Raw genomic sequence first — 22,973 nt, forward strand, 5'->3', positions numbered from 1 at the left:
TAACAGGAGACAAGCATACACATTCTATTAAATGTTTACATGTACCTGGGAGCCTTCACAAGAGAATGAAGACCCGAAGAAGTGACCAGAACGGGAAGCTTTTCTACCTTTTAGACACAGGCATGTTGCATTTGTGAAGAATTGACAAGAGAAAGGGGTTTGGGCCTGGGTGGCAGGTAGTAAAGAAACAACTCGGAATACTAGGGTGAGACTAACAAGGTTTGTACAGATTTCCAGGCCCTCGCTCCCGTCCCTGGTGCACGGAGGCACTTTCGTGGGGGCGGGCTAGCTCCAGCTCTCAGGAAGAAGAAGGCTCAGTACATTTATGACCTTTCACTTTCCTGCCTGGTGGTTACAACTGAGGAAAAGTTCAGTGAGAAGATTTTTTTCTCCATGTGGATATTCAATGAACACATCTCCATTGAAGCAAAAGTTGCCCTTTCTCCCTGGCTGCGAAGTGTGTTGGAGAAACATAACTAAAAACAAAATCTCCCAACCCGGAACACCTCTCCACGAAAGCAGAAAAGATAGAAAACGGGTGTAAAAAGCCTGAAAACAGAATGATCTGTGCAAACGCAGGCACCCCGCCTGAGGGATGCGGAGACAGAAGGAATATCTCCTCCACAAGGGTAGCAGACAACAGCCCCGACCCCGGCTCCCGCACTAGCTTTTGCCATGTGGAGTCTGGTCGGCTGAAGTCAGACCCCTCTCCTCTCAGGAAGCTGGGAGGTCTGCAGGGCCAGCATCTTCCTTGATTACAATTCAAAAAGACGCTCCCAGACCCTGGAGGGGGGAAACATTCCTGAGTTGTGAGAATGACCGGAGGCTTATTTAGCCATTAAAAAGATTTACATATATTTAAAAGGACAGAGGGAGAAATTCTGAAAGAAAATGTCTAGGAAGGGGACTTCTCCCGGGAGAATTAAGGCTCTTACTCTTAAGTTGTATTTGTCCTTACAATCGCCTCCCTGTGTTCCTATGAAATAGTAACATTACAATATTTCATTATCTCCATTGTCCTTTTAACTTTTTCTGGGCAAGGGACAAGTTGCAGATGCCTAAATAGCCAGAAGTAAAAATGCGAGGCAGAACGATTATCAGACTTACAATAGGATGACAGCCACTATGGAGAACAGTATGGAGGTTCCTTAAAAAACTAAAAATAGAACTACCATACGACCCAGCAATCCCACTGGGCATATACCCTGAGAAAACCATAATTCAAAAAGAGTCATGTACCAGAATAGTCATTGCAGCCTTATTTACAATAGCCAGGACATGGAAGCAACCTAAGTGTCCATCGACAGAGGAATGGATAAAGGTGTGGCACATACATACCATGGAATATTACTCAGCCATAAAAAGAAACGAAATTGAGTTATCTGTAGTGAGGTGGATGGACCTAGAGTCTGTCACACAGAGTGAAGTAAGTCAGAAAGAGAAAAACAAATACCGTATGCTAACACATATATATGGAATCTAAAAAAAAAAAAAAAAAAAAGGTTCTGAAGAACCTAGGGGCAGAACAGGAATAAAGACGCAGACATAGAGAATGGGCTTGAGGACACGGGGAGGGGGAATGGTAAGCTGGGACGAAGGGAGAGAGTGGCATGGACATATATACACTACCAAATGTAAAATAGATAGCTAGTGGGAAGCAGCCGCATAGCACAGGGAGATCAGCTGGGTGCTTTGTGACCACCTAGAGGGGTGGGATAGGGAGGGTGGGAGGGAGATGCATGACGGAGGGGATATGGGGATATATGTATATGTATATATAGCTGATTCACTTCGTTATAGACACAACAAAGCAAACACAACAATGTAAAGCAATTATACTCCAATAAAGATGTTAAAAAAATAAAATTTAATTAAAAAAAATTACAATAGGATGAATTTCACAATTCAGTACCATATTTGCCTTGGAAGAGAACAAGCTTTAAATATATCATACCAATGGGGAAGGGTTAAATCAGATTCTTGGGAAGCAATGCGCATTTTCCTTCTTCATAGATTAATTTTACTAGCTGTTATGACCTCTTTATTAACTGAGATTTCAAATGGTTAACAATTTGAGTATTATTTTGAAGTTCCTTACAAAGTCTTGTCCAATCCAAGTCTAGAGTAGCTTAACTCTGGAGTTTTATCATTTAAATTATTAATTAAGAGTTTTTCTTGTAAGGCCCAATACCTTTCTCCTGAGTTTTCATCAAATATATAGGTAACATCATATTTACATCAATTTAGGCCCTTCTGTAATTGTTCTATCTTCTCAAATACTGTGTCTCATATGTGGACTACAAAGACACCCATGGCCATCATCCAAGTCTTAGGTGGCACCAATTCAAGGGCACAGATGGAGCTTCCAGTGTTTGACATCCATGGCCGTATTTGTTTTTAGTCTTGGGACAAACCAGTCCCTTGGGCCATTTTTTTCTTGCAGCAGTCCAAATCAATAGTATTATAACGTTAAGTCAACTACATCTCCCTGAATAAAAGCCAACCTTTGTTTATCCCTCCATACTGGGATTGGGGGACCTTGTGTCCGAAAGTTAATCAAGTGATATTAGACCTGTCTTTTGGAGCCTCTGTCTGCAAATGCCAGATTTCTGTTTGTCTATTAATTAGATTCTTTTCTTCTCAACACCATCCCTTCATCTCTTTTGGAAGTCGTGGCCCAATACCTAACTGTTCCTTTAAATATCAGTAGTCCTGTAACTTTGAACTAGTAATGATATCTCAGTGCTCTTTTATAGCTGATTGCTGCTGGACTATTCTAGTGAAGGTCTCTGAGATCTTGGTGGGATGATTTTTTTCCCAGTATTAAACTATTTCAAATTTTTTAAATGTAATTATCTTTTTAATTTTTTATACAATGTTTAAAGGTTACACTCTATTTACATCTATTACGTAATATTGGCTACATTCCCCGTGTTGTACAATACATCCTTGTAGCTTACCTTACACCCAATAGTCTGTACCTCCTGCTCCCCCAGCCCTATATTGCCCCTCCCCCCCCCACTGGTAACCACTAGTTTGTTCTCTTTATCTGTGAGTCTGCTTCTTTTTTTGTTATACCCACTAATTTGTTGTCGTTTTTTAATTATCTACTTTTTTTATACTGATTTTATTTATTTTTTTGGCTGCATCGGGTCTTAGCTGTAGCATGTGGGATCTTTTGTCGAGGCATGAGAGATCCTTCGTTGGGGCACGTGGGCTTCTCTCTAGTTGTGGTGCGTGGGCTTCTTTCTAGTTGTGGCCTGCAGGCTTATTTGCCCTGTGGCATGTGGGATCTCAGTTCGCCGACCAGGGATCGAACCCATGTCCCCTGCATCGGAAGGTGGATTCTTTACCACTGAACCACCATGGAAGTTCCCGTTGTAGTTTTTTTAGAGTCCACATATAAGTGAGATCATACAGTATTTGTGTTTCTCTGTCTGACTTATTTCACTTAGCGTAATGCCCTCCAAGTCCATTCATGTTGCTGCAAATGACAATTTTTCACTCTTTTTTTTAAAACCAATTTTTTAAATTGAAGTATAGAAAATTTCATTTTTTTTTTTTTATTGGCTGCGTTGGGTCTTTGTTGCTGCCTGAGGGCTTTCTCTATTTGCAGTGAGCGGGGGCTACTCTTCGTTGCAGTGCACGGGCTTCTCATTGCGGTGGCTTCTGTTGTTGCGGAGCACGGGCTCTAGGCGCGCGGGCTTCAGTAGTTGTGGCTTGTGGGCTCTAGAGCGCAGGCTCAGTAGTTGTGGCGCACGGGCTTAGTTGCTCCGCGCATGTGGGATCTTCCCGAACCAGGGATCGAACCTGTGTCCCCTGCATTGGCAGGCAGATTCTTATCCATTGTGCCCCCAGGGAAGCCCCATTCTTTCTTTTTTTAATTGAAGTCTAGTTGATTCACAATGCTGTGCCAATCTCTGCTGTACAGCAAAGTGACTCAGTTATACACATGTAGACATTCTTTTTTTTAAATATTCTTTTCCATTATGGTTTATCACAGGATATTGAATATAGTTCCCTTTGTTATACAGTAGGACCTTGTTGTTTATCCATTCTAAATGTAATAGTTTGCATCTACCAACCCCAGAGTCCCCGTCCATCCCTCTCCCTCCCCCCCTCCCCCTTGGCAACCACAAGGCTGTTCTCTATGTCTCTGAGTCTCTTTCTGTTTTGTAGATAGGTTCATTTGTGGCATATTTTAAATTCTACATATAAGAGATATCATATGGTATTTGTCTTTCTCTTTCTGACTTATTTCACTTAGTATGATAACCTTTAGTTGCAGAAAATTTCATTCTTTTTTATAGCTGAAGAATAGTCATATATATGTAGTATATGTGTATATACTACATATATATATATATATATATATATATATATATATATATATATACCACATCTTCCTTATCCATTCATCTATAGAGGGACACCTAGGTTGCTTCCATGTCTTGGCTATTGTGAATAGTGTTGCTATGAATATAGGGGGTGCATGTATCTTTTCGAATTAGAGTTTTGTCTGGATATATGCCCAGGAGCGGGATTGCTGGATCATATGGCAACGCTATTTTTAGTCTTTTGAAGAACCTCTATACTGTTCTCCACAGCAGCTGCACCAATTTACATTCCCAGGAACAGTGTAGGAGGGTCCCCTTTTCTCCACATCCTCACCAACATTTGTTATTTGTGGTCTTTTTGACGATGGCCTTTCTGACAGGTGTGAGGTGATATCTCATTGCGATGTTGATTTGCATTTCCCTGATGATTAGCGCTCTTGAGCAAACTATTTCAAATTTTAAACCTCTTACCTTTTACAAGCATTAGTTCTACTAGGTTCCCAGTGAAGTGGGTCAGGAGACCTTCCTGCGCTTCACCTGGCAATCGCCTGTAGAGGAGTCTGCTGATAAACGGCACATCTCTTTGATGTGTTTTGAATAATTTCATTAAAAAAAATTTTTTTTTAATTTATTTAGTTTTGGCTGCGTTGGGTCTTCGTTGCTGCGCGTGGGCTTTCTCTAGTTGTGGCGAGCGGGGGCTACTCTTCGTTGCGGTGCCCGGGGCTCTCATTACGGTGGCTTCTCTTGTTGCGGAGCACGGGCTCTAGGTGCACGGGCTTCAGTAGTTGTGGCGCACGGGCTCAGTAGTTATGGCACACGGGCTCAGTAGTTGTGGCGCACGGGCTTAGTTGCTCCGCGGCATGTGGGATCTTCCCCGACCAGGGCTCGAACCCGTGTCCCCTGCATTGGCAGGCGGATTCTTAACCACTGCACCACCAGGGAAGCCCCAAATAATTTCATTTTTTTTTAGTGGACATAGTAAGAGTCTAGTACCTTTAAAATTCCTCTCTTACTCAGATGATTTTTGTTGATGACACAACAGCACTAACCAGGCAAATAGGGATTGTGGTATAAGAACGATTTTGAATTCCCATAGCCCAAACCTCTTTTAGCCCCCTTTTCAGTTCATTTGCCCATTTCCTTCTGTGGAGCTTTTTTTTTTTTTTAATGAACAAAAGCTTCTTATCGTGAAAAGCGGAGCTCCTGTGTCTGGAGTCTGCCATGTTTTACCAGCAGCTTTGGCAGCTCTAGCCAGACAATCCTGGCCTTTAGCAACTTCCTCCTTCTGTCCCGTGTGAGCTCTGCAATGATTTATTGATATCTGAGCAGGCAGTTGTAAAGCCTCTGACGAATCAACTATCAATTTTTCCATGAGATATTTTAGTTCCCATGGAATCCAGAAATCCTCTATTTTTTCAAATTCATCCTGTGGTTTGGCTTGATACCAAACATATAGTTATTATTTATATATTGTATATAAACTGTATATATAAAATATGTATTCATTTTAAGTCCATAACCAAGAATTGCAGCCCTAGTCACTAACATTAACTTGTCTGCTTGTGCAGGCTTAATTGCAGACAAAACAAACCTCCACGGTTTTATGACAAGTCACCACAGTACAGGAAGCTTTAGGTGGGCTGCTTTTTTTCTAAATTTATTTTATTGAAGTATAGCAGCTGATTTACAATGTTGTGTTAATTTCTACTGTACAATCAAAAAGATTCATTTATACATATACATATATATACATTCTTTTTCATATTCTTTTCCATTATGGTTTATCACAGGATATTGAATATAGTTGTTCCCTGTGCTATACAGTAGGACCTTGTTGCTTATCCATTCTGTATATAATAGTTTGCATCTGCTAATCCCAAACTCCTTCCCTCCCCCACCCCAATCCCCTTGGCAACCACAAGTCTGTTCTCTATGCCTGTGAGTGTTTCTGTTTCGTAGATAAGTTCTTTTTTTTTTTTTGGCTGCACCTCGCAGCATGCGGGATTTTAGTTCCCCAACCAGGGATCGAACTCGTGCCCCCTGCAGTGGAAGCACGGAATCTTAACCACTGGACCGCCAAGGAAGTCCATGGATGAGTTCATTTGTGTCATATTTTAGATTTAAGTGGGCCACTTTTATCCCAAGTACATGACCCATGAGTAAACGTCATCAAATGTGCGATATGAATAGGGATATCGGATGAATCAGGTTGGGGTTTTCACAGTTTGGAACCCCCAAAGCTGGGGGAGAGACTGGAAGCCAATTTCAGTTGTTCAAAAGCCTCTTCAGGTTCCAGACACAAAGCAGAGACCGGGAGAATGTCCATGCAGTTGCTCCATCTGAAGTTTGGTCTGCTATGCAAAAGCTGTAGTGAATTCACTGTGGATTATACTGCACTAGTCCCCAAACTGGCTAATTATTTTCAGTCGGAGTAAGCTGTTTTATCTGCGAAATGGGCCGACTCCTAGACTCTAACACTCTATGGCCGGCAACTGACAACAGATGCTCTAAATACTCGACCTGAGTTTAGCAAGACTGCAGTTCGTCTGGTGAGGTTATGTGCTTATTCAGGGAGAAATTGTAAGAAAACCCCAAAGCAGGCAGATTCTTAACTGCGCCACCAGGGAAGTCCCTCAGTCTTACTTTTTTAACCACTCTCATAATCTCTGCCTTTTAATTGGTCTGTTTAATCCATTTACATGTGATGGTTAGGTTTAAGTCTATCATCTTGCTATTTATTTTCTATTTGTCCCATCTGTTCTTTGTTCCTTTTCTCCTCTATTCCTGATTTCTTTTGATTAATCAAATATTTCTGGTATTCTGTTTTTCTCTGCTATTGGCTTGTGAGCTCTGATAACTGAGACCACTGGTTCTGCTCAGGAGCCCCCTCCTCCTGCACCGTATTCTGGAAAGTACCTCCAGGCGGAAGTGCAGGCTGCGCGTAGTGGTCGCCACATGTGTTTGCCTTCTGATCACAATCTTGTGCTGCCTGTTGGCCAGCAAGTCATCTGTATCCTGAATAACCTTAGAGCTCTCTGGTGGACACATCTCTCTAAGTTTTCCCATAAATGCCTAGAGGCAATAATAAGAGAGTGTGGAGCTTGCTTTGGCAGCAGATATACTAAAATTGGAATGACACAGAGAAGATTAGCATGGCCCCAGCGCAAGGATGACATGCAAATTTGTGAAGCATTCCATATGTAAAAAATAAGAAGAAGAAGAGAGTGTGAAACTCTCGAGGAGTCCCTTGCTATAAATATTAGACTTTTTCCATAAGCAAAAGCAAACAAGAATTTAGACTCATCTGCTAGAGGAACAAGAAAGAAAGAAAGAAAATGCAGGACAATGATCAGATACAGAAAAACTTGTGCAGACAATGGTACCAAAGTCAGAAGAGTCGCAGGAGTTCATGAAACAATAAATGTATTTACTTCTTCGGGCTCTTGTACAAATCTATGTGATGGTTGATTATTTTTACCAAATTTTCCTTCCACTATGGGATGAACGTGTCTCCCCCAAAAATTCATATGTTGGGGACTTCCCTGGTGGCGCAGTGGTTAAGAATCCGCCTGCCAATGCAGGGGACACGGGTTCGAGCCCTGGTCCGGGAAGATCCCACATGCCGTGGAGCAAGTAAGCCCATGCGCCACAATTACTGAGCCTGCACTCTAGAGCCCATGAGCCACAGCTACTGAGCCCGTGTGCCACAACTACTGAAGCCTGTGCCTAGAGCCCGTGCTCTGCAACAAGAGAAGCCACTGAAATGAGAAGCCCATGCACCACAACAAAGAGTAGCTCCCGCTCTCCGCAACTAGAGAAAGCCCGTGTGCAGCAACAAAGACCCAACGCAGCCAAAAATAATTAATTAATTAATTAATTAATTAAAAAAAAATTCATATGTTGAAGCCCCAATCCCCAATGGGATGGTATTTGGAGGTGGAGACATTGGGAGGTAATTAAGTTTAGATGAGATCATGAGGGGGGGCCCTTATAAGGGATTAGTGCCCTTAAGAGAAGAAGAAGATAGAGATCTCATTCTTTCCAAACAAAAGCTCATAGCAAAGGCTGTGGGAGAACACAGTGAGAAGGGAGCTCGCTACAAGAAGTGAGCTCTCACCAGGAACCACATCTGCTGGCATCTTGATCTAGGACGTCCAGCCTTCAGCACTGTGAGAAATAAATGTCTATAGTTTAAGCACCCTGCCCCCCCATGTCTATGTTATTTTGTTATAGCAGCCCAAGCTGACTAAGGCATCTTTATTTTTTACTGGAAGTGTGGGAATTTAGGGGGTGAGTGCCTTTTAAAAATTATCCCTTGTTTTTTGAATTCTTTTATAACGTGTGTGTTACATTCCTTCTAGCTGAGCTCTTCACAAAGGATTTTGTTTTACACATGACTATGGCTTATCCCTTTAATAAACTATTTGTATTGTTTCTGTATCTCGAATTTAACTAACATCTTTATTCTCTAGGGTTCAAAAGATGCAACAATTTGTTTCAGCTTGGGGTGCTTTTCCAGCACGGTGTGACATGACCACTTCTGTCATCCCCATTTCCTTTCAGAAGCCACAGAGTAACCAGATCAGGTGCTTTCCCCCCAGGAGCTACACAGACACTCCCTCTGGAGGACAGAATATGGCAGCCTCTAAGTTGCACAGCAAGCCCCTCTCCCCAGCAGGTTTGTGGTGATTCCAGAGGCAGTGAGAACACACATTCCTTGGTCAGAGAAAGTATCTGTGTGGGAACTGCAGAGGGAAAGGAACAGCAGCCCGTATTGGTGGGAAGCGAGACATTTCTCAGGAAGTTGCAGAATAAGCAGCACCAGTATCTGCCAGAAAAGGCAAGAATGGATTAGCCCCAGGAAAGGAGGAAATGTTATTGACACAGAGGTTCCCCACTTCCCATGTCTCAAAGTCCCACAGTCTGTGAGCTTTGAGCCGTTTGCCAAGTGTTTCCTAGCTGAGGGTCTTGCCCTCTAGGCTCTCCTGATTCTCTGGTCCCTGCAATTCCTGCCTCCTCCGATCTGTTTCTCCAAAATCCCTCTGCCTGGGAGTCTTCAGCTTCTTCGGATAAAGATATACAGGGTCTTTCTTCCTTTCTCCCCCTTACAGGTTGGCCAGAGTAGAGATCACTCCCTTTAGAGAGTTCCAACTGAGCAACTGACACTGCTTCACGCTGCCAAGTGCTTCAGCAACTTCCGGGGCTTTATTTATTTATTTTTTAATAAATTTATTTCTTTTTTGGCTGTGTTGGGTCTTCATTGCTGCGCATGGGCTTTCTCTAGTTGTGGCAAGTGGGGGCTACTCTTCGTTGCAGTGCGGGCTTCTCATTGTGGTGGCCTCTCTTGTTTCGGAGTGCGGGCTCTAGGCGTGCGGGCTTCAGTAGTTGCAGCACGTGGGCTCAGTAGTTGTGGCTCATGGGCTCTAGAGCGCAGGCTCAGTAGTTGTGGCGCATGGGCTTAGTTGCTCCGCGGCATGTGGGATCTTCCCGGACCAGGGCTCAACCCCATGTCCTGTGCATTGGCAGGCAGATTCTTAACCACTGCACCACCAGGGAAGTCCACTTCTGGGGCTTTAAATGGTAATATCAGGTGGCCAGGAAGGCATGTGGATGACCTCAGAGTCCTGGGCAGTTTCTCAATGGCATCAGCCTTGCTGACCATCTAAATAGGAAGAGCTCGTTTTCCTCTCACTGTGACAAGAAAAAGGTAGAATTATATTGCATTTTGCTCTCCTTTCCAGTACTGACGTCCAACATCTTAACACCTTATTAATAACAGAGAGACAACAGGAAAATCTCTAAACACTTGGAAACTAAACAACACAATTCTAAACAATCCATGGGTCAAAGAGGAAGTCCTGAGGGAAATTTTAAAAGTCTACTGAGCTGGATGAAAATGAAAATTCAGCAGAGCAAAATGTGTGGGACAGCTAAAGCAGTGCTGAGAGGGAAATTTATAGCACTAAAATGCGTACATTAGAAAAGATGATAAGTCTCAAATCAATCACCTGAGTTCCCATCTCAAGAAAGTAGAAAAAGAAGCACAAAAGGAACCTAAAGCAAGCAGAAGGAAGGAAACAATAAAGGTAGGACCAGAAATCAAGGACAATGGAAGCAGAAAAACAAATGAAAACTAATGAAACAAAAGATCAATAAAATTGACAAACCTTTAGAAGACTGAGAAAGAAAAAAGGGAGGGACTTCCCTGGTGACACAGTGGATAGGACTCTGTGCTCTCAATTCAGGGGGCCTGGGTTCGATCCCTGGTCAGGGAACTAGATTCCACATTCATGCCACAACTAAGAGTTCACATGCCACAACTAAGAAGCCCATGTGCCACAACTAAGGAGCCTGCCTGCTGTATCTAAGACCCGGCACAACCAAATAAATAAATACATACATATTTTTTTAAAAAGAAAGAAAAAAGGGAGAAGAAACAAATAACGAGTACCAGGAATGAAATAGGGGATATCACCATAGACCCTTCAGGCATCTAAAGGGTCATAAGGAATTCTACCAATAATTTACATAAATGTGACAATTTAAATAGAAATGGAAATGGACAGGGACTTCCCTGGCAGTCCAGTGGTTAAGACTCCACGCTTCCACTGCAGGGTGCACAGGTTCGATCCCTGGTTGGGGAACTAAGATCTCAGATGCTGCGCTGCACGGCCAAAAATAAAAATAAAAAAAAGAAATTGAAATAGACAAATTCCTCAAAAACACGAACTACCAAATCTCGCCCAATATAAAATAAATAATTTGAATAATCCTGTAACTATTAAGGAAATCGAATTGATGATTTAAAATCTCCCCAAAAAAGAAACTTCTAGTCATAGATGGTTTCACTGGAGAATTCTGCCAAACATTTAAAGAAGAATTAATATCCATTCTACACAATCTCTTCTAAAAAATGGAAGAGGAGGGAGTATTTCTTAATTTATTTTATGAAGCTAGTATTACTCTGACACCAAAACCAGACAAAGAACATTTAAAAAGAGAAGACTACAAACCAGTATCCCTCATGAACATAGACACAAAAATGCTTAACAAAATATCAGTGAATGGAATTCAGCAAAATATGGAAAGACATATACCATGACCAAGGAGAGTCTTATTCCAGAGATGCAGGCTGGTTAAATATTTGAAAATTAATCAGGGACTTCCCTGGCGGTCCAGTGGTTAAGACTCCATGCTTCCACTGCACGGGGCGCAGTTTCAATCCCTGGTTGGAGAACTAAGATCCCACATGCTGCGTGGCGTGGTCAAAAAAAAATTACAATATCATTTATATCATTTACAAGAGCTCAAAAAACTTAAATGCTTAGGTATAAATCTAACAAAACTTATATAGGACTTACATGCTGAAAATTACAAAAAACTCATGAAAGATCTAAATAAATGGAGAGACACAACTTGTTCATGTATTGGAAGACTCAACATAGTAAAGATATCAATTCTCCCCAAATTGACAAGCAGATCTAAATAAATGGAGAGACACAACTTGTTCATGTATTGGAAGACTCAACATAGTAAAGATATCAATTCTCCCCAAATTGACATGCAGATTTAATGCAATTCCTATAAAAATCCCAGGAAGATTTCTTATAGATATAAACAACATTATTTTAAAATTTATATTGAAAGGCAAAGGAATTAGAATAGCTAAAATAGTTTTTGAAAAGCAGAATAAAATGAGAAGAATCAGTCTACCCAATTTCAAGACTTATTACACAGCTACAGTAATTAGGATGGTATGTTATTGGCAGGGGAAAGTCAAATAAATCAATGGAAGAGAAAGGAGACCCAGAAATAGACCCGCACAGATATAACTAACTGATTTTTTTTTTTTTAAGATATTCGCCATGTATTTCTTCTTTTAGGTCTTTTTTTTTTAAATTTATTTTTATATTTATTTTTGACTGTGTTGGGTCTTTGTTTCTGTGCGAGGGCTTTCTCTAGTTGCGGCAAGCAGGGGCCACTCTTCATCGCGGTGCGCAGGCCTCTCACTATTGCGGCCTCTCGTTGAGGAGCACAGGCTCCAGATGTGCAGGCTCAGTAGTTGTGGCTCACGGGCCCAGTTGCTCCGTGGCATGTGGGATCTTCCCAGACCAGGGCTCGAACCCGTGTCCCCTGCATTGGCAGGCAGATTCTCAACCACTGCGCCACCAGGGAAGCCCATAACTAACTGATTTTTGACAAATGTACAAAAGCAATTTAATGGAGGAAGGGTAAACTTTCAAGCTATTGTCCTGGAGCAACTGGACATCCAGAGACAAAAAAAATAAACCTTGACCTAAGTCTCTACGTCTCACACTTTATTCTCAAAATTAACTCAAAATGGATCATGGACATAAATGTAAAACTTTTAGGGGAAAAAAAAGAGAGAAAACCTTTGGGACCTAGGGCTAGGTGAAGAATTCGTAGATTTGACACCAAAAGCATGATCCGTACAAGAAAACACTGATAAATTAGACTTCATTAGAATTAAAAAACTTTTGCTTTCTAAAAGACTCTGTTAAGTAAGAGGATGAAAAGACAAACAACAGACTGGGAGAAAATATTTATAAACCACATATCTGAAAAAGGACTAGTATCTTCAATATATAAAGAATTCAAAATCCAAAAGTAAAAACAAACAATCCAATTAGAAAATGGACAAAAGACATGAAAAGACATTTTACCAAAGAAGGTATACAGATGGCCGATAAGCACATGAAAAGATGTTCAACATCATTTTCCACTAGGAGAATGCAAACTAAAATCACAATGAGATTATCACTGCATGCCTGTCAGAATAGCTAAAATAAAAAATAGTGATAATGCCAAATGTCAGTGAGGATGCAGAGAACTGAATCATTCATACGTGCTGATGGGAATGCAAAATGGTACTGCCTCTCTGGAAAACAGTTTGGCAGTTTCCTATAAAATTAAACATGCAGCAACCATATGACCTAGCAATTGTAGTCCTGGGTATTTATCCCAGAGAAGTGAAGACTTATGTTCACACAAAAATCTGTACATGAATGTTTATTGCAGTATGTAGTTCATTTGTCATAGCCAAGAACTGCAAAGAATTCAGATGTTCTTCAATAAGGGGTGGTTAAACAACTGTGGTCCATCCACACCATGGAGCATTCAGCAATACAAAGAAAGGAACTCGTGATACGCTCAATAATTTGGAAGAATCTCCAGAGAACTGTGCTCAGTGTAAAAATCCAACTCTGGGACTTCCCTGGCAGTGCAGTGGTTAAGATCCTGTGCTTCCAGTGCAGGGGGGCACAGGTTCGATCCCTGGTCAGGGAACTAAGATCCCGCATGCCACATGGTGCAGCCAAAAAAACAAAACAAAACAGATCCTGGCTACCCGGGAATAAGGAAGGGGTGGGGCCGAGGGAAGTGGGTGTGATTATAAAAGGGAACAGGAGGGAACCTCGTGGTCAATGTCAGTACCTAGTTGTAATATCACATTTTAATTTTGCAAGATGTTACCACCATTGGGGAACTAGGTGAAGGGGACAGGAGAGCTCTCGGTATTGTTTTTGTTGTTGTTGTTTTTACAACTGCATGTGAATCTGCAATTATCTCAAACTGAAAAAGTTCAATATAAAAAATGGACAAAAGATTTAAATAGACATTTTACCAAAGAAAACATATGAGCGGATAATAAGCACATGAAAAGAAGCTCATCTTATTTGTCCTTCAGGAAATAATTTAAAACCAAAATGAGAGGACTTCCCCGGTGGTGCAGTGGGTAAGAATTCGCCTGCCAATGCAGGGGGCACAGGTTCGATTCCTAGTCCCGGAAGGTCCCACAAGCTGCGGAGCAACTAAGCCCTTGTGACACAACTGTTGAGCCCGTGTGCCACAACTACTGAGCCCACATGCCACAACTACTGAGCCCACGTGCCACAACTACTGAAGCCCATGCGCCTGGAGCCCGTGCTCCGCAACAAGAGAAGCCACTGCAATGAGAAGCCCGTGCACCACAACAAAGAGTAGCCCCTGCTTGCCGCAACTAGAGAAAGCCTGTGTGCAGCAACGAAGACCCAACGCAGCCAAAAATTAATAAATAAATTAATTGATTAATTTTAAAAAATGAGATGTCACTTTACACCCACTGGAATGGCCAGAACAAAAAACAATTGTTGGAGAGGATGTGGAGAGACTGGAACCCTCATCTATTGTTGGTGGTTGTGATGGTTCATTTTATGTGTCCACTTGGGTGGGCCCTGGAATGCCAGATATCTGGTTAAACATTATTTCTGGTGTGTCTGTGAGGGTGTTTCCAGAAGAGATGAACATTTGAATCGGTTAGACTGAGGAAAGCAGATGGCCCTTCCCAATGGGGATGGACCTCCACAAACCCCTTGAGGGCCTGAATAGAACACAAAGACCCGGGGAGAATCTCCTCTCTCTGCCTGACTGTGAGCTGGTGTCATTGGTGGTCTCTCCTGACCTTGGACTGGGATTTACACCATCAGGTCCCCTGGCTCTCAGGCCTTTGAAGTCAGACTGGAATTTATATTACCAGCTTGCTGACTTTAGATTGTGGGACCTCTGAGCCTCCATAATTGCATGAGCCAATTCCTTATAATAAATCTCATGGTATGTGTGTGTGTATATATATATATATATAATCTCCTGTATTCCAGACATTGCAGACATAGTCTTCCTTACCTCCAGTGTGGACCAGCAGTCCAATTTCCCCTTGGTAGTCAGGATCAACCGCCCCAGCCAGCACCGGAAGTCCATTCCTTGCCTGTTGATTCAGAGGCATGAGGAGCCCAAAGTGGCTGAGTGAGAGTTTTAACTTCCGGTTCAATGGAATCATTGTGTTTCCTTGTGGAAGCCTCCTCCCTCTGGAGCTAAGACCTCTAGGCCAGCAGAGCATGATGCTGCAGAAACAGGAAGCAAAGCTTTTGCCCATGGGTCACTGGGGGTAATAGAGAGTGGTACCACCCCCATTTCCAGCCCCTGATGCCTGCACCGTGAATCCTGGCTGTGGGAAGAACAGCACCGTACACTGAACGCTGACTCTGAGTGTATACAGCCTTCTGGAGAACCTTGCCCCTGCCCCAGAGGGTATCTCCACCTAGCTGGCACTGTAAGTGAGTCTGCAAGGGGCCCTTCCACCCTTCTATCAAGCCAGCTGTCCTTTCCACAGTGGAAGTGGTCCAAGGTAATCAACCTGCCACCAGGGAGCTGGCTGATCAGTCTGGGGATTGGTACCATACTGGGACTCAGTACTAGTCTCTGTTGCTGGCAGATTGGGCACTCAGCAGTGGCCATAGCCGGGCTGGACTTGGTGAGTGGAAGTCCACGTTGCTGCACCTTCCATCATAGAATGAATACCATATGCACTAATATTTAAAGTGTTTTCATTTGGTAAATTATCTTGCTTCTTGCTTATCTTATTGAATTTAGGTCAGATTGACAACAATTTACTTGCAGGGGATAATGTCTATCATCTCAACTGTTTTAATGTTTTATGTTAATAAATCTCATGGTAGCAAAGCAATGACATATTGTCAGGAATGGAAGAGAGTTTTTAAAGTAATTTTCACAAGCTCAGGATATTCATTTTACACTTTTCTCTAAAATGAAGCAAGTGATGCTGTATTTTCAAAATTCATCTTCAATCTTTCTTTTTTTTCATGATTTTTTTTTATTTGGTTGCGCTGGGTCTTAGATGTGGCAGGCGGGCTCCTTAGTTGTGGCATGCAAACTCTTAGTTGCGACATGCACGTGGGATCTAGTTCCTTGACCAGGGATTGAACCTGGGCCCCTTGCATTGGGAGCAAGGAGTCTTATCCACTTCGACACCAGGGAAGTCCCTCCAATCTTTCATCAATAGCCAGTTCCAACAAATTATCCTGTAAAGTCGTAGTCAAATTTCAAGAATCTTTTAGAGAAATGCAAATCAAAACTACAATGAGGTATCACCTCGCACCGGTCAGGATGGCCATCACCAAAAAGTTGACGAATAGAGAATTCCCTGGTGGTCCCGTGGTGAGGACTCAGGTCTTTGCTCCAGAGACAATCTATATTTGCATCTGGCAGACAGTTGGGACACTAGAAATCCCGGATTTCCTTAATCCAGTTTCCAGGGATCTAAATAGCTCAGATCTTGAGTACAGTCCCTTACAGGACAGAGCTGCAATCTTTTAGAGGGCTATTCTAGTTCCACCTTACACTTACTCCTAGACCTTTGGGTCTTTAACCCAAAGCATGAGGTGCCACCTCTTTGGTGGGCCCTGAACTCCAAGTTTTGATCCCCTGCCACATAAGTGTCAACAGCTGTGCTCAGCTTCTCAGACTCTCAGCTGCCTCTCCTGGACTCAGCAGGTGGCCTTAGGGGATAAGTCCCCTTAAATGCTGAGCTCACATCTCTTTCACTTTCCTCTTTCTTCCATATTTTGGCCTCAATTCTTCACCACCTGTTATCACTTGGACATTTTCAAGCAAATGTTTTTCATACTTTGTTGAGCTTGTCTAGCTGTTCTCAGTGAGAGCTGTGGTTCAAATTGCTTATTCTATCATTGCCAGCCACAGAAGTCATTCAGCACCATGATTTGAGGCTCTCTTTATGTCACTGGGTCTACATGTAAATCTTTTTGTGTTTGTTTGGTTGGTCGGTTGGGGGTTTTTTTATTTATTTATTTATTTTTGGCTGCACTGGGTCTTCTTCGCTGCGCGCGGGCTTTCTCTAGTTGCAGCGAGCGGGGGCTACTCTTCGTTGTGGTGCGCGGGCCTCTCATTACGGTGGCTTCTCTTGTTGCGGAGCACGGGCTCCAGGCGCGCGGGCTTCAGTAGTTGTGGCACGCGGTCTCAGTAGTTGTGGCTCGCGGGCTCTAGAGCACAGGCTCAGTAGTTGTGGTGCACGGGCTTAGTTGCTCCACGGCATGTGGGATCTTCCCGGACCAGGGCTCGAACCCGTGTCCCCTGCACTGGCAGGCGGATTCTTTACCACTGCGCCACCAGGGAAGTCCTGTTTTTTTTTTTTTGTCGTGCCCGGCAGCCTGCAGGATCTTAGTTCCCCAAACAGGGACTGAACCCGAGCCCCGGCAGCGGAAGCCCCGAGTCCTAACCACTGCACCACCAGGGAATTCTCTACACGTAAACCTTGCTTGCAAAGACGGCACAGTGCTCCCTAACGTCCTATCTGCTTCCTCAATGATGGACGTTCAGATTGCCTGCACCTTCTTGTCACTGAAAATAAAGCTACAATGAGCTTTGTCACACATGTGACACCTTACACTTTGTGTCTTAGGTGACACAGAATTACAGGGTCTTAGGCCAGGTGTATACATACTTTTTTTTTTTTACATTTTGGCCATGCCGCAAGGCATGTGGGATCTTAGTTCCCCGACCAGGGATAGAACCCACACCGCCTGTTGTAGAAGTGTTAACCAATGGACCGCCAGGGAAGTCCCAGGTGTATACATACTTTTTTTATATTAAATTTATTATTTTTTAAATTTAAGTTTGTTACTATCCTTTTTTTTCTTCCAGTTTTATTGAGATATAACTGACATCCAGCACTGTATGAGTTAAAGGTGTCCAGCACAATGATCTGACTTACATACATCGTGCAATGATCATCATAGTAAGTTGGGTGAACATTCATTGTCTCACATAGATATAAAATTAAACAAATAGAAATTATTTTTTTACATGCTGTGGAGCAACTAAGCCTGGGCTTCAGTGGTTGCGGCACACGAGCTTCAGTAGTTATGGCTCTCGGGCTCTAGAGCGCAGGCTCAGTAGTTGTGGCGCACGGGCTTAGTTGCTCCATGACATGTGGGATCTTCCTGGACCGGGGCTCGAACCCATGTCCCCTGCATTGGCAGGCGGAGTCTTAACCACTGTGCCACCAGGGAAGCCCTCATTGCTGTTTTAATTTAATTTACATTTCTCTGATAATCAATGGGCTTGAGCATCTTCTTTTTATGCTTCTCAGTATTTTGGGTTTTTCTTCTGTAAACTCCCTATTCATATGCTTTGCCCGTTTTTGACATTTTAATTTTAATTCTTTTCCAGCTTAATTGAGATATAATTGACATATAACCATTGAAGTACACTGTAAGTCAGGAAAACGGAAACTACACTAAGTATTTCAACAGAGAGGATTTAATACAGAGAATTTATTAAGCAGGAAGCAGAAGACTGGGCATTGGAGGAACTGAGATAGCACAAAGGCAATAGCTACAGGGAGCCGTTGCCCACCTTCAGGGCTGGGAGAACACAAGGAAGAGCTTGGATGTGGGTCTCAAAGCTCAGAGGAGGGGCCCTGCAGAGTTGGAAATCAGACACCGAGGAGAGGGTGCTGAGTTGCCGCTGCAGAGGCTCAGGGGAAGGGCCACATCGATCTGGGACTCTCACCTCTGAGGAAGGGCGCCCCTTGGCCGGTTCTGAGAACGCTGAAATGAGCTCGGGATGGAAATCAACTGACGCTGCCAGGCTGAGGGCCGAGGCTGGGCAAGAGTGCTAGGAGCAGGAAGCGAACAGGAAGGAGCAAGACCCTTGTCCACTCCTCCAGCCTTTCGGTCTTCCTCTAGCGCCCCTACTGGCGGAACCCAGCAGACAGAGCCCGAAGACAAGGCAGAAGTGTTGCGGAGCCTAGTGTGGCATAGCTCCCGGCTCTTACCCTCTTCAGCATCTCAGCGTCAGCACAAACCCTTCTACATGTATTTGAACTGCCAGCAGCAATGGTGACAACTTTCTGTTTCTGCCTGACCAAAGGCCAGCATCTTCCATAAAAATATGCTCCCACCCTCTCCCCAAAGAGGAGAGAGGCCAATTCCCAAGAGCCCTTTTTTTTTTTTTTAAATCTTAGTTCCCCCACCAGGGATTGAACCCAGGCTCCGGCAGTGAGAGCGCCAAATCCTAACCACTGGACCACCAGGGAATTCCCCCAAGAGCCTTTTTAATCACCTCTGATGACAGCCACAGTGCTGCTGATGTTAATTTCTCCTCTAAATGTCATAGTTCCACTTTAATACCCTGTGATCCCGAGACTAAATTGTAAAGTCACGCATCGAAACAATTGCTATATAAAATAATAAGGGGAGAGGAGAGGAAGCAGAGAATTATATATATATAATGTATATATATATGTATATATGTAGTATATATACCACGTCTGGGACAGTGTGAATCTCTGCTTTTGGAGGGCTAAGCTCTCTGCAGTAGTGAGGGCCAGGTCGACCTTGACCAGGGGAAGTCTATGTTGCTGAGTCCATGAATAACACACCCCTGCCACCACGGCCACTTTGTTCAGGGGCCTGTTGAGCGAGCACTGGGGTTGCTGGGAAGGAGGCTGGCTGGCATCCACAGAGCACATCATTTCAGTCTCATTTGCAGTGGATGCCCTTCTGAAAGGTCCATCCACATTCCTCTTTCCCAAACCTCTGTTGCCAAACTTCCAGCCCTGTTCTTTCCAAGTCATGACCATTCAGCCAAATCAGTAGCAGTTTCCTATGAATCTATGTAGATCCATACTTCTGGCCATCTCTCAGGCCAGTCAGAATGGGCAATCAACTACATCAAGTTAAATAGCTTCTGCACAGCAAAAGAAAGAACACTGAAAAAACAACCTATGGAAAGGGAGAGAATATTCACAAACCATCCAGCAGATAAGGGGTTAATATCCAAATATACATAACATGCAACTGAACAGCAAAAAACTACATAATCTGATTTCAAAATGGGCAAAGGGCCTGAATAGACATTTTTCCAAAGAAGACATCCAGATGGCCAACAGGATCATGGAAAGATGTACAACATCACTAATCATCAGGGCAAAGCAAATCAAAATCACAGGGTGATATCACCTCACACCCGTCAGAATGGCCATCATCAAAAAGAGAAAGATAACAAGTGTTGGTGAAGATGCGGAGAAAAGGGAAGCCTTGTACACTGTTGGTGGGAATGTAAATCGGTGCAGGTACTTTGGAAAACAGTAAGGAAGTTCCTCCAGAAATTAAAGATAGAACTGCCATAGGATCCAGCAATTCCACTTCTGGGTATATATGCAAAGGAAATCAAATCACTTTCTTGAAGAGTTTTCTGCACCCCAATGTTCATAGCTGCACTATTTACAATAGCCAAGACATGGAAACAAGTTAAGTGGCTTTCGATGGATGAATGGATAAAGAAGATGCAGTGTTTATATACAATTGGATATTATTCAGCCATAAAAAAAGAAAGAAATCCTGCCACGTGGGACAACGTGCATAGAACTTGAGGACATTATGCTCAGTGAAATAAATCAGACAGAGAAAGACAAATACTGTATGTATAATCTCATTTCTGTGTGGAGTCTAAAAAAGCTGAAGTGATAGAATAGACAGTAGGATGGTGGTTGTCAGGGGCTGGGGGAAATGAAGACATGGTGGTCAAGGGCACAAACTTCCACTTAGAGGAGGAATAAGTTCTGGGATCTAAGGTACAACATGGTGACTATAGTTAATAATACTGTATTGTATACTTGAAAGTTGCTATGAACAGCAAAGTGACTCAGTCATACATATATATGTATTCTTTTTCATATTCTTTCCCATTATGGTTTATCACAGGATATTGAATATAGTTCCCTGTGCTCTACAGTAGGACTTTCTTGTTTACCCATCCTATATATACTAGTTTGCATCTGCTAATCCCAAACTCCCAATCCTTCCCTCCCCCACCCCCCTCCCCCTTGGCAACCACAACTCTGTTCTATAAGAGTAGACTTTAAACGTTCTCACTAACAACAACAACGACAAAAATGATAATTCTGTGAGGTGAAGCATGTGTTCACTAACATTATTGTGGTAAACATTTTGCAACAAATACGTGTACCAAATCGTCATGTTGTATGCCTTCAACTTACATAATAGTGTATGTCAGGCTCGCCCGTGAGTGGTGCTGGCAGACTGTGCAGCGCCATCCACAAGCCAGGCTCCAGTTGCTCCCTCCTCACTCACCTGTCATGCAAAACATCCCGGGAAGCACAGACGTGGCAGAGGGAGGGGATGTGCTGCAGGAGCCGGGGTCAAAGGAACCCGAGGCGCTTCCTCAGGCCGCTTTCCTTCTGAAACCACCTGAGCTCCTGTCTCTAAAATCCCACTTCCACTCATGGCGACGCACCGCTGCACGTGCCCAAACTATGGCTTGACAGGTCAGACCGACAGCCAGTTCTGGATGGAAAACTCAGGTCACCCAGAGTCGTAAGAGTTCAGTCTCTTCCAGGGCCCGATAGCAAGCCAAATCTGCTTCTCCAAAGGAGAATGGTTATAGGAAAGATGAGGACGTGGATTTTCTACAAAACCCTAAAGGTCTGCACAGCGATCCCCCTATCGGTGCTGGCCAGAGACTCCGCACAGCCTCATTACCTTCCGCAGACATTTTGAGAATGATTGGACCTGCTGGGTCACAAGGCCCTGTTGGAAGTGCTCCTTGCACAGCAGCTTGGACTCACTGTAGAGTTATCTCCTGCTCAGATCCCCACACGAAGTGGCAGCCTTGAGTTACACAGTCAATGGGTCAATGTGGCACATTCACCTGTGATATATATTCCACAATCGGAAAGAGTACACCAAACATTATTTTTAGAGGTGTTTGGTGTGGGTTCAGCGTCCTGTCTTTCACCTTGAAGAGGGTATCTTTACATTCTGTAGAGCATTGAACTTCCCGAAACTTCACTGAGGTTTTACTTACCTAAATTTTCATGGAGTAAATCTCCCACCTTCTAGTTTGTGTATGTCTTACTAAGGCATCTCTAGTACTTTCTGCTTCTTGCTCATCATATTCAATCAGGCTGATGTCATTGATGTAGTGAACCAGTGGATGTTGTGAGAAATGGTGAGACAAAGTCTCTAAGCATTACATTATGTCAAAGAGGAGGAGAGATGACATGGCCCTTAGGTGCACTGTTGGCCCTGCCAAGTAAAAACAAAGTGCTTCTGGTGGACTTTGCAAATTGGTATGGAGTAAAATAGTCAGTAGGGCAATAGCTGCGTACCAGGGGCCAGGGGTTGTGTGTTTACTGCTTCAGTAAAGAGACTACATCTGGAACAGCAGCTGTAATTGGAGTCACTGCCTGATGAAGTTGACATCAATCCATAGTCATTCTCCAAGATCCATCCACCTTCTGCCCAGACTCAAATAGACAAATGGGGATATGAGCAATATCATTACAACTGCAACTTTCAAGTTCAAGTTCAAGACACAAATACCTGCAGCTCCCCCTAGGACACATCTGTGTGTTCCTTCCTCTACATCAAGCCAGGGTTGTTCTGGCATCTTGATATCATTGAACTTATGCCACAGTTGAGTCCAAGTTTAAATTAACCAACCAAGTAGGCTGTTAGAATCCCTTCCAGCTGCATGGGCTAACATTAAATAGAGACTCTCTGGGGGACTTCCCTGGTGGCGCAGTGGTTGAGAATCTGCCTGCCAATGCTGGGGACACGGGTTCGAGCCCTGGTCCGGGAAGATCCCACATGCCGCGGAGCAACTAAGCCCGTGCGCCACAACTACTGAGCCTGCGCTCTAGAGCCCGAGAGCCACAATTACTGAAGCCCGCGTGCCTAGAACCGATGCTCCGCAACAAGAGAAGCTACCGCAATGAGAAGCCCGCACACAGCAATG

The 22,973-nt window shown here is 43.4% G+C and overlaps 1 long non-coding RNA gene and 1 other non-coding gene across 2 annotated transcripts; one reads left to right on the forward strand and one right to left on the reverse strand.

The window, feature by feature from the left end:
* The first annotated feature begins 7,438 nt into the window (after positions 1-7,438).
* On the forward strand, positions 7,439-7,541 carry LOC114238300 (U6 spliceosomal RNA). The gene has a single exon (XR_003623689.1). It is a non-coding gene; the product is annotated as a U6 spliceosomal RNA (small nuclear RNA).
* A 3,330-nt stretch (positions 7,542-10,871) lies between these two features.
* LOC130706432 (uncharacterized) lies at positions 10,872-18,811 on the reverse strand. The gene is made up of 4 exons (XR_009006698.1): positions 18,723-18,811; positions 15,018-15,235; positions 11,435-11,589; positions 10,872-11,001 (listed from the first exon to the last, which is right to left on the reverse strand). It is a non-coding gene; the product is annotated as an uncharacterized LOC130706432 (long non-coding RNA).
* Between the last annotated feature and the right edge of the window lie 4,162 nt (positions 18,812-22,973).

Source organism: Balaenoptera acutorostrata, chromosome X (genome assembly GCF_949987535.1).
Source record: "Balaenoptera acutorostrata chromosome X, mBalAcu1.1, whole genome shotgun sequence".
In the NCBI taxonomy this organism is placed as follows: Eukaryota; Metazoa; Chordata; class Mammalia; order Artiodactyla; family Balaenopteridae; genus Balaenoptera; species Balaenoptera acutorostrata.